This window comes from Tamandua tetradactyla, chromosome 14, assembly GCF_023851605.1.
Source record: "Tamandua tetradactyla isolate mTamTet1 chromosome 14, mTamTet1.pri, whole genome shotgun sequence".
Taxonomy (NCBI): Eukaryota; Metazoa; Chordata; class Mammalia; order Pilosa; family Myrmecophagidae; genus Tamandua; species Tamandua tetradactyla.
The window spans coordinates 66,868,504-66,881,798 of NC_135340.1; the positions used below are offsets into that span (position 1 = coordinate 66,868,504).

At 38.7% G+C, this 13,295-nt stretch overlaps 1 protein-coding gene and 1 long non-coding RNA gene across 4 annotated transcripts in view; one reads left to right on the forward strand and one right to left on the reverse strand.

Annotated features, from left to right (window-relative positions):
• Window positions 1–539: 539 nt before the first annotated feature.
• LOC143656125 (uncharacterized) lies at window positions 540–13,014 on the reverse strand. Of its 2 annotated transcripts, none has more exons than XR_013162404.1 (3): window positions 12,364–13,014; window positions 2,324–2,478; window positions 540–1,016 (listed from the first exon to the last, which is right to left on the reverse strand). It is a non-coding gene; the product is annotated as an uncharacterized LOC143656125 (long non-coding RNA). The 2 variants fall into 2 exon arrangements; XR_013162403.1 differs by having other exon boundaries at window positions 2,313–2,478; window positions 12,364–13,013.
• The window catches only part of MAPK6 (mitogen-activated protein kinase 6), a 50,097-nt gene continuing 49,581 nt past the window's right edge, over window positions 12,780–13,295 (forward strand). The window contains exon 1 of one of the 2 annotated variants that reach the window (XM_077127908.1): window positions 12,780–12,972. The gene's annotated coding sequence lies outside the window, so the exon portion shown is untranslated. The remainder of the gene's footprint in view (window positions 12,973–13,295) is intronic. The other variant, XM_077127910.1, reaches the window with a different exon arrangement.

Below are 13,295 nucleotides of genomic sequence, written 5' to 3' on the forward strand. Positions count from 1 at the left end.
AAATGCTCATGGACTGTCTAAAAGTAGGATCATGTAGGAATAGGGTTTAGAGATGTCCTTAAGCTCTACAGAATAGGAAACATGAAGCTGATGGGCCTAAATTAAAGAGAAGATAAATTGCACAAATCTATGTAAATGGACAGAAGTATGGGAAATGAGTTTGATTCCAGACTGATTTAGGATAATGCATTTAGAATTGTTAGTCTGAAGTACACTTAAAAGATGAGCTTGGAGCTATGTTTTATTCCAAGAAAGAGAACAGGAGTCATTGCTGACTATTTCTTGAAGTCATATGACAGTAAAATGCTAAGCTTCCTTGCTAAGAGCCTGGAAAATAAACCTAAAGCATTAAATTGCCCTACAGTCAAGAAAATGGTAATGAAGCTATACCTAGAATCATGCATCTAATTTTACCCTTAAAAAAAACTCCTAGATACATCAGGATATAGAAAGGGACAACTAAAATGATCAAATAGATTGCCTTAGAAGAAAACTGCTTTTACAAATAAGATTGAATAAGCGGATATGTATAATAAATCCTTCCTCATCTTTTTGAGATTTATGCCACAGAGAGTAATTACATTACAAACACTTTATTTTCAGCAAACATTTTTTGAGAGACTACCACATTGGCTATATGATTGACATTAGAATTTACAATAAATAAAACATAGATGTTCTCAACTGTCACAGAATATTAGACTAGTTGAATCATCTGCCCAACTCAGCACAGTTTTCCTGTGTTCTTTTTTGTCTATTCGCTGGGTGGTGGGAATCACACTTCATTCTTTTCCATGAAACATTCCATTTTCGCAGCAACATTTGTTGATCTTTTTTTTTTTTTTTGGAGTGCAGGGCCAGAAATTGAACTCTGGTGTCCTGCATAGCTGGTGAGAATTCTACCACTGACCCACCGTGCACTTCTTTATTTTTGTGTTGTTAATGGACTGGCATTTGGTTTCTGTTGCAAAGTCTCCTGGGTTTGGTTGCTGGAGATCCATCAATCCTGGCAGAACCTGCAATCAAGTTCTGCACTGTAAATCTGAAGGATTGGACTCTTCATACCACCCAGAAAGTAAAGTGAAGCTATTATTATTAATAGTTCTTCCTGTAAGGTAGTTGTTTACCTGGGTCTTACAGACACCATCCTTCTCTCTGTGATCTCAGTATTTCTGAGTGAGAAAGGTACAGACAGTCCCTGATTGTGACTGGGTTATATTCCCAAAAGGTGGTTTCTAACTTGGTTGTTTGAAACTGAACATGTATTTTCCCCCAGAGAAACAATGTTGTAAATATCAGTTAGGTTTTCAGGCCAACTTATAGCAGACCATTTAGCTCATATGTAGCTGAACTGTGAGACTATGAGAAATGGGATCAACAACATTGTTTCTATGGGAAAATGAGCCCCAACAGGAACTAGGTCTTCCTTCCTCCACCACTTCCTACCTCCATGAGTAATGAAGTCTGTATGTTTACTACAGGAATGCAGCTCCTGAGGCAGCAGTGGATGCCTTAGCCACAGAGACAGTATTCTCTAACTTCTCCTGCCTTAGCTTTGATAGTAGAGGGTGGGAGGAGGGGTGAGATGGCAGGGGAAAGTCATCCCCAACCCATGTTTTTAGAGCAGAGGCTCTGGGGTCTCCTTTGGGAGGCTGTAGCAAGGCCAGATACGTAATTTGCAGGGCCCCTGTTTAAAAACCTGGGAAAAAAAAGTGCTGTAGAGGCACTAAATACAAAGTTTTTGTCTGTCTTCCACAGTCTCTTTCTAGACTTGTCATGGTATTTTTTTAAACTTACTTTTCAACATTGATCTAAGTGAAGAAAAATTTAAATTAATAGCTTGAATTTTACAATTCATTTTTATATTATGCAGTGATAGTTTTAAATGCAAATAAAAGAGCTTTTAACTCGTATACTGAATCACCAAAATGATGCAAGTTCCATTTCGTTGCTTGTATATACATATATATATATATATTTTGTTTTTACCAGAACAGTGGAAACACTGCCCTAAAATATCTCAGCTGTTTCTATTTCACTTCTTGATATGCACACACTATACCAACACTCTCTACCTTTGGTTTACTGAGGAGTAAGGAAGGATGGAAAGGAAAAAGAAATATTTCCAGCATAGGTGTTGGGCTGATACAGAGAAGTAACATAAGAAAGGATATGATAGGGTTCCTTCATCTTTTTTGTTTTTTTTAGAATGCCACTGTCATCTTTCTGCATTTCAAGCAAGTTCTAGAAAGCGTGGCCTCTCAGCACTATCGGTGCCTTCCCTTACTCAGCTGTAGGTATAACATACTTACCTTGAACTTACTTTGTTTCGCTGAACTCCAATGTATCATGGTTCACCACGATTGTGTTCATGAGAACACTATATGTGAAGGGGGTGGCAAGGAGCAGTGGACAAACTGCTTGCTAACTGATAATCTCTCTGCTCACGTGCATGCTCCATTGTCCCATCCAACTTCACTATAACACACAAATTCAAAGATAAAATTATTAGGAATTTCAAGAGTGTGACAGAGCACGGGGCCTTTCTGAGTGTGAGGCCCTGTATGACAACACTGAGTATGGGGGGTGAGGGAGAGAGAGGCCTGTGGCAGCCCGAGATGGCATTCAGGGATAGAACTACTGCCGTTGACAGGCTGATGCATCTTAGGCCTCATGAATCCCTGGCCACTTTCTTCCATGACACAACACATAGGGGCTGCCAAAGGCAGTGATGACTCCAGAAGTGGGCACTGGCCTCTGGAGATGTTGATAACTTCAGGAAAGGGTACTCTAGTGGTGGTAACTACCAAGGGAGCAGTTGGCAAAGAAAAAGGTGAGAAAGGATTGTGGAAGGCTGACCTACTAAACCATATTATGTATCAGTTGATAACATAAGCACTCAGAAATCAGGAATGACCAATGTAGACAAATTTTTAGTACAAGCTTATTTAGCATTACAGATAATAATTGCCTTCTTCCCCAAATGAGAGTTCAACTATTGCAGTGCAAAGGGGAAGGGAACGGCCTTGTGTAGTAAAAGCCGCTTTGTCTCTATCACTTAAATATTTATCATTCCCTGTGGATGGACTAAGGGACATGATATCTATTCCTTCATTTTATTTATAGCAGTTATGTGCCAAAGGCCAGGTTGTTCTAAAAAACTGGGGATGGACAGTTATTCTAGGACTTTGTGGCCCCAGGAGATTCAAGTTTCAAAAATAGAGATAATCTCCAGAAATCAGGAACATCCGAACTCCTCAGATTAATGGGGCTCTTAACCTAGAAGTCAGGACAGACTGCAAACAAGGAAAACTTTGGACAGAATCTACCTAAGGCTGGAAAGTGTCACTATTGCTGTTGTCCCATATTGGCACAAGGATAAATATATAGATATACAGACCAATGGAACTGAATCGAGAGCTCAGAAATAACCCCCCACAAATATGGCCAGTTGAGTTCTGACAAGCGTGCCAAGTTCATTCAATTGGGAAAGAATAGTCTCTTCAGCAAACAATGCTGTGAGAATGGCAAAAGAATGAAGGAGGACCCCCATCTCACACCTTATACAAAAATTAACTCAAAATTGATCAAAGATCTAAGGACTATAAAACTCCTAGAACAAAACATAGGGAAGCATCTTCAGGACCTTGTGTTAGCAATGGTTTCTCAGACTTTGCACCCAAAGCATAAGAAAAAAAATAAAAAATAATAGATAAAAGGAACCTCATCAAAATTAAAAACTTTTGTTCATTAAGGGACTTTATTATGAAAGTAAAACAACAACATATTCAATAGGATAAAATGTTTGGAAACTGCATATTGGAATAAGGGTTTAATATTCAGAGTATGTAAAGAAATCCTACAGTCAACAATAAAAAGACAAGCAACCCATTTTTAAAATGGGCAAAAGTCTTAAATAGACATTTCTCCATAGAAGATATATGTGGCCAAAAAGCATGTAAAAAATGCTCAATATCATTTGCCATCAGGGAAATGGAAATCAAAATGACTACAATTCAAAATGTATTCACAATGAGATGCCATTATACACTCACTAGAATGACTTATATTAAAAAAACAGAAAATTACAAATGTTGGAGAAGATGTGGAAAAACAGGAACAACTTATTGTCAGTGGGAATGAAAATGGTACAGCTGCTGTTGAAGACAGCTTAGCAGTTCCTCAGGAGGTTAAATATGAATTACTTGGAATTCTCACTTCTAGGTATATACCCAAAAGATCTGAGAGCAGGGACTTGAACAGATATTTGCACACCAGTCTTCATAGTGATATTATTCACAATTTGCCACAAGATGGAAGCAACCCAAATGTCCATCAACTGATGAACAGATAAACAAAATGTGGTATATACACACAACGGAGTATTATTCAGCTGTAAAAAGAAATGAAATACTAGTTCATGCAACAGCACAGATGAATCTTGAAGACATTGTTGAGTGAAATAAGCCATGTATAAAAAGATAAATATTGTATGATCTCACTGATATGAAATAATTAAAGTAAGTAAACTCATAGAGTCAGAATCCAGAATACAGGTTACCAAGAGCTGGGGTGGGGGTAAGGAATGAGGAAGTTAATGCTCAAATTGTACAAAGTTTATTTACGGGCTGATTATAAACTTTTGGTAATTGGTGGTGTTGTAGCACAACACTGTGAATGTGATTAACAGCACTGAATTAAATATTTGAGTGTGGTTAAAAGGGGAAATATCAGGTTATGTATCTGTTACTAGACTTAAAATTTTTTTAAATATATAACATGTACAATACAGTAAACCCTATTGTAAATGATGTAAAGTCCATTTAGTTAATAGTATAATTATTAAAATGTTCTTTCATGAATTGTAACCAATGTACTGCACTAATGCAAAGTTTTACTTATAGGGTAGTATATGGGAAGTCTGTCTTTTATTCATGATTCTTCTGTAAACGCTCAACTTCTCTAACAAAAACAACAAAAAGAGGTGGGGGGAGTGGGTATCCAGAATAGCTAAAACAATATTGAAAAAAAAGAACAAGGGTGGAGGAATCACACCTTCCTGATTTCAAAACTTACTACAAAGCAACTGTAATCAAGACAGTATAGTACCGGCATTAGGACAGATTAAAGAGTCATAAAATAGAATTGAGAGTACAGAAATAAAGCCATATTTTTAGGGCCAAATGATTTTTGGCAAGGGTGCCAACACCATCCAATTGGGAAAGAAAGGTCTTTCATCAAATGGTACTGAAACAATTGGCTATTACATGTAATAGAGTGAATTGGACCCTTCTCTCATGGCATTTCCAAAAATTAACTCAAAATGGATCTACAACCTAAAAAATAAGAGCTAAAACTATAAAACTCTTAGAATGAAATGTAAATCTTAATCACCTTGGGTTTGTGATTAGTTTCTCAGTTATGACATCAAAAGTACAAACAACAAAAGAAAAAAATAAATGAATTTGACTTCATTAAAATTAAAAACTTTAGTACAAAAAAAGGAAAGGAAAAACAAATAAAAAAGAAAGGGAGACCTGGGTTCAATTCATGGGACATGCACTTCCCCAAACAACAAACAAAAAAAACAAACAAATGAACAAAAAAGTTCAACAAATGGTGATACAATAATGAGACACTCACATGGAAAAAGAATGAAATGTGAACCCCACCATACAAAAAAAAAAAAAAAAAGAAAACCCACAAAATGGGAGAAAATATTTGTAAATCAAGTATCTATTGATAAGGGTTCAATATCAATATCATATAAAGAACTCTTACAACTCAACAATAAAAAGACAAAGAACTCAAAACAATGGGCCAAGTCCTTAAGTAGACATTGTTCTAAAGAAGATATACAAACAACCAACAAGGACATAAAAAGATGCTCCATATCATTAGTCATTAGGGAAATGCAAATAAAAACAACGAAATATCACTTCACACCCACTAGGATGGCTATAATTAAAAAGAAAATAAAAAGGAAAACAAGTATTGATAGATATGGAGAAATGGAGCTTTCATGCTGGTGGGAATGTAAAATGGTGCAGCTACTTTTTTTTTAACTTTTTTTATTAATTAAAAAAATTAACAAACAAAACATTAAGATATCATTCCACTCTACATATACAATCAGTAATTCTTAATATCATCACATAGTTGCATATTCATCATTTCTTATTACATTTGCATCAATTTAGAAAAAGAAATAAAAAGACAACAGAAAAAGAAATAAAATGATAATAGAGAAAAAAAAGACTATATATACCATACCCCTTACCCCTTGCTTTCATTTACCACTAGCATTTCAAACTGAATTTATTTTAACATTTGTTTCCCCTATTATTTATTTTTATTCCATATGTTCTACTCTTCTGTTGATATAGTAGCTAAAAGGAGCATCAGACATAAGGTTTTCACATTCACAGAGTCTCATTGTGAAAGCTATATCATTGTTCAATCATCATCAGGAAACATGGCTACTGGAACACCGGTGCAGCTACTTTTGAAAATAACTTGGTTGTTCCTCAAAAGGTGAAACACAGAATTACCATGTGACCCTGCAATTCTACTCTTAAGTACATACACAAAAGAACTGAAAATAGATATTCAAACAAAAGCATGTACATGAATGTTCATAACAGCATTACTTACAGTCGCTAAAAGGTGGAAACAACTCGCACAGATGAACCTTTAAAATATTATGCTAGGCCAGGTAAGCCGTGAAACTCAGAGGGGCCAGCCTTTCCAGAACATCAACTAGTTCCATCCCATTATCCCATATTATCAACAGCTCCTTCCAAAAGGAAAAAGTTAGAATGAACATGGCTCAAACACCCCTAAAGATTGGGAGAAAGAGGAGGAGTTATAGCAGTGAAGATAGGATTTAACAAATGAGTAGGAATGCTGAATCATTATACTGATATTTCTTTTAGTCTCCCGTGTCTTGGAGCAGTTAGAAAGAAAAATCTAAAGTTGTGGAACTTACAGTTCCATACCAAACTCTGAAATCTGTTCTATAACTACTTGTTGTGGTGTACTTTGAAATTTATTGTTTTCTTGTATATATATTTCACAATAAAAAACAGAAATAAAAAAACATTACGCTAAGTGAAAGAAGCCAGTAACATAAAACCACATGTGATACCATTTAAATGAAATGTCTAGAATAGGCAAATCTATAAAGACAGAAACCAGATTAGTGTTGCAGGGTCTGGGAGGGATGGGGTGGGTAGGGTGGGGATATTTAACTGTGCAGTAGAAAACTGTTGTAGCTGTTGTCTTTGTGTAATTAAAATGCTCTAAGATTGTCTGCATTGATGGTTGTACATATCTGTGAATATGCCAAAAACCATTGAATTATATTGTACACTTTAAATGGGTAAATGTATGGTATGTAAATTATATCTCAAAGCTGTTTTAAAAAAGAGGGTGGTGATATGGTAAATGACTTTTGTACTACTAGTTTTATTCTACTATACCTAGAGTCGTCCGCTTCCAGAAAATACTGACTTTCAAGGGAGATAAATTAGTAGTGGAGCTTCTGATTAGTTAATCATTGGTTTAATATAATTACTCCAATAGTTTCCAGTTCACATGAGTATTTACATATATAAGCATTTTCTAAGAAGTGTGCAGATTTTTGTTTCATATATTGATTGGATTACAGGGAAAGCCAGCTTAATCTAAATCATTTAAGTAACTTTTTGACTTATTACTATGAAATCCCATAATAGGATCAAACATTTAGCATAATCTGAGAAAATGATATTATATAAGGTGTTTACCTGCAACAGGTCACTTAACTGGAACTTGATAAATGTTATTTACAGCTAAGAGGGGTAATCTCTATTGCCCCATCAAGTTAAAGGTGGTTTCCTTGATTTTCATTGGCAAATACTCTCTCACGTCAAAAAGCAGCCACGTGATCGGCCTCTCATTTACATATAATTTTGAGAGACTTGGTTGATTGAAAACATTCCCTCCATAATCTTTACTTGGCAATTAACTTTCCTCAGTAGAAAGCTATTTGTTTACAAATCAAATTGTAATGTGGTCTTCTAGAAACCTTGTCTAAAAGGGCAGTCATTTTAAATTAAGCGTATAAACATAGAACTATAGAAGTTTTAAGATGGAGATCTTGGAATTTACCATCTCCCTGGCTCCCTTCCTCTGCTCTTTTCCTTCCCTCAACAATTCCTTTTATTGCATCCCTGACAAGTTGCCATTGTTTTCTGATTGAATGCTTCCAGTTATGTAGAGCTCATTTCACCAGGAAGTCCGGTCCACTGTGGATCACTTCCAAAATCCAAAACAGTCCCTTAAGCTGCTTACAGAGACTTCCTCTCTGTAATAGTCCTCCTGATGCTCTTAGGTCTGAAGTCTGGGGCAATATGGAATAAATCCACTCTCTCCTCGGCATAATACCGTTTAACATATTTGCATCAGCTAAAAAAATCTCTTCTGCAGTTTAAATGGACTCAGTTCCCTCATTTCTTCAGAGATGTTTTCACACCCTTCCTGGATGTTTCTCCTTAATGAGCTCTAGTTTGTAATGCATGGTTGCTCTTTTTATGTGGTACCTATATTTGAACACATAAATTCAAAATTCCTAAGCTGACTAGCACAGCTTTAGTAACCCTTGTGACTTGGACACAGTTTTCTAAATTTTGTTAAGTCTTTAGTAACTGCTCACTGCATGAATATCCTTAACTTACTGTCATACTACCAGGTAAAGCAAATCTTTCAAATTCTGGCCATCTTCAAATTATTATATATTTTTGAGTAAGATACTATCTTTTATCATAGTCAAATTTCATCTGAAAAAAAATCATTCCGACCCGCAGAGACGATTTTGAATAATTCTGTCATCTATCTTCTTCCGGTCTCTCTGAATTTTGCATCTTCCTTAAATTTGGAATCTTAACTTGACACCGATAAAAATATAACTCAGGATTAGACAAAGGATAAAATTACTTTTAAGACTTCCCTCAATATTATCAACCCTCCTTTAAGCAGCACTTTTTGAATCGACCTTCCTCTGCCATAATCTAAACCTACATCTCTCCATTTTATCCACAAAGGTGTCTTGCCTTCCTGAAATCACCAGCATCCCGGGTTAGCGATAAATAATCCTATCAAGAAGTGGTACTTCTTCATAATGACTTACTTGAAGGGATTCATGATGACTTGTATTAACTGCTCCATTTTCCCCAAGAGCTCATATCCATTGTGTTCAATGATTTTTATTAGAAACTTTCCTGGGATTGGCATCAAACTTAGTGGACTATGCTATTAAAAACCTATCTTCCCCACAATTTTGAAAATCACTGTAATATTGGACAGTTTATCTTCATAGGAGTTGGTAATCAAATTGGAAAAAGTTAAATAATTTAAACAGGGAATTTAAACTCAAACAGGTAAAGTGGGAGTAGCTGGGGTTAAGACTTAACCCTTCCTGAGAAGCATTCACCAACACCAGCTGTTTCTGTCCTAAAAATCTCTCTTAAATTGTCTACCTCTCCCATGCCAACTAGAGTTGCAGCAACCATCTCAAAATATTCTTTTGCTCTGCCTCTTATGCATAAGTCAATTTGGATGGAGTTTTCTGTTTATTTTAACAGTAAGAATTCTGATTTACATGTGAGTGGGAAAGGTAGTCTCTTAAAGGAAATCAGAGTACTGTCACCAGAATAAGGGAGATTGGATGCAGGGCAGAAAAAAACCCAAAGGATTCTTCTATCTTCTCATTGTTTCCAACCTCTTGCTCATACAATCTACTGTCCTCATTACTGCCAGAGTTATCTTTCTAAAATAGCACTTTTATCATCTAAATTCTTCTTCTACTGCCTTTAAAATAAAATCCAAAAGTTTTGTTATCATGTTCAAGGCCTTCTCAATCTGGTGCTAACTTGTCTACTTTCCCCCAGAACACAAACCATGAACCTGTCTCTTCAGATTTCTGCCATTTCCCAAAGTGTGCCCTACTAGTTCATTCCCTTGTACATTCTACTGTCTTATCTGGGAATGCCTTTTTTTTTCTGATACTACCAGATAGAATTAAGCCAGCTGAAAAGCTCTCTTTTCTAGCTGAACCTTTCTTGATGTCCCAGTCTTCATTAATTGTTCCTTCTATCAGGTTCCAACAAGAGCAGGCAATTTGTATCTCTGCTCAGGAGCACTCATCTCATCCTACCTTATGGTGCAGTTACCTGTGTTCTCCACTATAACACTGGCTTACAAACTCTTATGGAAACTCACAGCAGCAAACAGAAATACATTTCATATTGTGATCCAATAGGCACATTTTACATATACTTTATATATCATCAATTTTAAGAAGCACCTCCTTCATTTTAATATTGCTGAATTCAGGATGTAGCAATGAAGTATCATTTTGATAGCATTTTCTCTTTCTTTAGAGTACATAAAATAATTGTCTCATAATTGATGACATTTTAGATCTGTTGAAGCATGACACATAACTGAAACAAAAATATCATGAAATTATGTTTACCCTTATTATGTGTGATGCTCTCTTATTTTGTGTTTGCTCTATTTCATTTTTAAAAATGCAGGCCAGAAACCACTAAAAGGATTTCACTACTGATTGATCATACTCTGCAGTTGGAAAAACTAAGAATTTCAACCATTTATAGCCACACAACAGGTTTAAGAAGAATGAAGACTGGATATATTAACATGACTTGACAATTTGACTATCTGCATAAGTGTGACTTTAATTCCAAGAAATTCTCACCCAGGAAGATGAAATTGGAAATAACTTTGTTGTTTCAGGAACTCCCTGAAAATCCATTTATCTGAGCAATTAACTACTGGGTGAACTAGCCTTCATCAGGTTATACAGCCCCACCTCAGAACAAGATTGTTCTGTTAGTCTTATCAAACAACTACTCTTCTAGAGTTACTTCAAAATTCTCCCCTTTCTGTGTCTACCCCTCCTAAACTATTATATCACAAAGCTAGCCCAGTACCAATCAGGCCCTCTCATTGGAAAGCCTGCCATAAAGGAGACCCCTCAAATCTTATAAATAGCCCATTCTTAACCTCCCTTTTTTGAGACCCTTCTAAGACTATCAATGTAGTGTTTTCCCTTACTGAGGTCTCTTCTATATTTAAGAGCAATAAACTTTCCTTGGCTTTATTAAGGGTTATTATTTTTTTTTTGTATTCATCACCAAGATCATTTTTATTTTATTTTTTCTCTTTTTAATTTTTTTATATTTCACATATATACAAAAAACGCAATAAATTTCAAACCACACTGCAACAATTAGTTATAGGACAACTTTTGGAATTTGGTATGGTTTAGAGTTCCATAATTTTAGATTTTTTCTTTTAGCTGATCCAAGACACTGAAGACTAAAAGAAATATCAATATAATGATTCAGCAGTCATACTCACTTGTTAAATCCTATCTTCTCTGTTATAACTCCACCTTCTCCTTTGAACTTTCTCTATTAAGGGTTATTTTGTTGGTCTTTACTGAAGTCAGAGCTGATGCTACATTAAAATCTCCATGAAAGAAGGCACAGTGTTTGTGTGCCTTAGGTGATCAAACTGATGGAAAGGGGAGCACAAAGGTAGAGTGGGGGAAAAGCTGTGCTAGGAATTCCAGGGGAGTCTACCACAGGAGTAACAATGATGAACAGAGGTCACAGGTAAGGAGCTCTTGTGGCAGAGGAACTCATCCAGAAGTTGGACGTTTTGCAGTTTAGACGAGCCTCCCTTTTCTTTTGTTTTTATCCACTTTCCAACTACTTCTTCATACCTGGTACTCAGATGGTACTGATTTCAAACATCTCATTCCAATCATTTAACTTCAAGCCACCATGTGATCCTTGAAGTGGTCTCTGCTTCACCCTGGAAGATCCTTTGCTGTCGTGTCTGGTTCTCATCAAGATGGTGATTAAATCACCGAAAAAATATGCTGACTTGCCTCTCTGATTTAATTTCATAAATACCTCCTTAAATTTCACATAAATATTGGAAATGATCCTGGACTCAATAAGCCATCATAAGCAAAATGTTTGTTCTTCAGCCAAGAAAGTACCAATCTACCTTTTCCACTACATCTTACAGCACACCCCTTCCCAAATTCTATGCTTCAGTTGCATTGGCCTAGTCCCAGTTTCTGCAACAAGCCAAGTAACTCTCTGCCTCCCAGTCTTTGCTCACACTGGTCCCTCCGCAGGAACCCCCCCACCTCTGATTTTCATCGGTTCCTTCTAGCTGCAGCCGAATGCTGCCCCCCGCATCCCCCCGCCCCCCCCCCCACAAGGGCGACCTCTCCAAGAAGCCTTCCTCCATGACCTCAGGCAGAATTAGAGCCCTTCCTCGCACCTGGTTTTTACTGCTTTGGCCTACTGCCTTCCAGCCAATCTATCTTGAGTTCTAGCCTTCCTGCTCCCGGCCCGTTCCCATGGGCAAGGACGAAGGCCTGTTTCTCGTGGATTGCCCAATACCTGGCACGTAGTAGGAGCTCAGTAAACTTTCGCAGGGAATTTGATCCCTTCATATTCCAGTGCCAAGGCAGGTAATAGAGCACAGATGGCTAAGCCACCGGGCTTTCCCGGCGGCCCGCAGGGTCAGCCCACCCGAGGCGGCCAACGAGCCCACGTTCCTCCCCCGGCCATCCAAGCGACTCGCCGAACCCAGTCACGGGCGTTGGAAATTCCGACGCGTGCAAGAGCGCGCGGCCGGGCGGGGGCGGAGGCGGGGGAACCCGTGGAGTGAGCCTGTGACGTGAAGGGGGCGTGGCGCCAGAAGCCCCGCCCCCTCTCCCTCGCCCTCTCTAGCGGGTCGGGGTTACATGGCGGCGACTGCGGCAAAGCGGGAGCCTCGGAGACGTCGCTGCCGCCAGCACAGCCGGAGACCTGAGCCGACCCTGGGGGCTGTCCGCGGGCCCCGCACTCTCTCGATGAGTCGGAGAAGTCTCGTGAGTGTGTGTGTGTACGTGTGCCAGGGGCGCTAGCTGGGCGACTCGGGAGGGCGCCGCGGCGGAGCCGGCTCCCACCTCCATTGTGTGTGACCCTCCGGCCGCAGCCGCTCAACAAAGGCGCTTTTGTTCCGTCTCCCGCCCGTCGGCCCGCCCGCTCGGGCCTGGCTGGGGCGTCCCCGCGCCAGGAGGCGGGCGGCGGGTGGCGGGCCGGGGTCCCCGCGTGGGGCCGGGAGAGAGGCCGGCGCGCCCCTCCCACCCGGCACGCCTCTCGCCGGCCGCCCGGCGGGTCCGCGCCCGCCAGTCCCGGGGCGCCCCACAGCCGGCTGCGGAACCG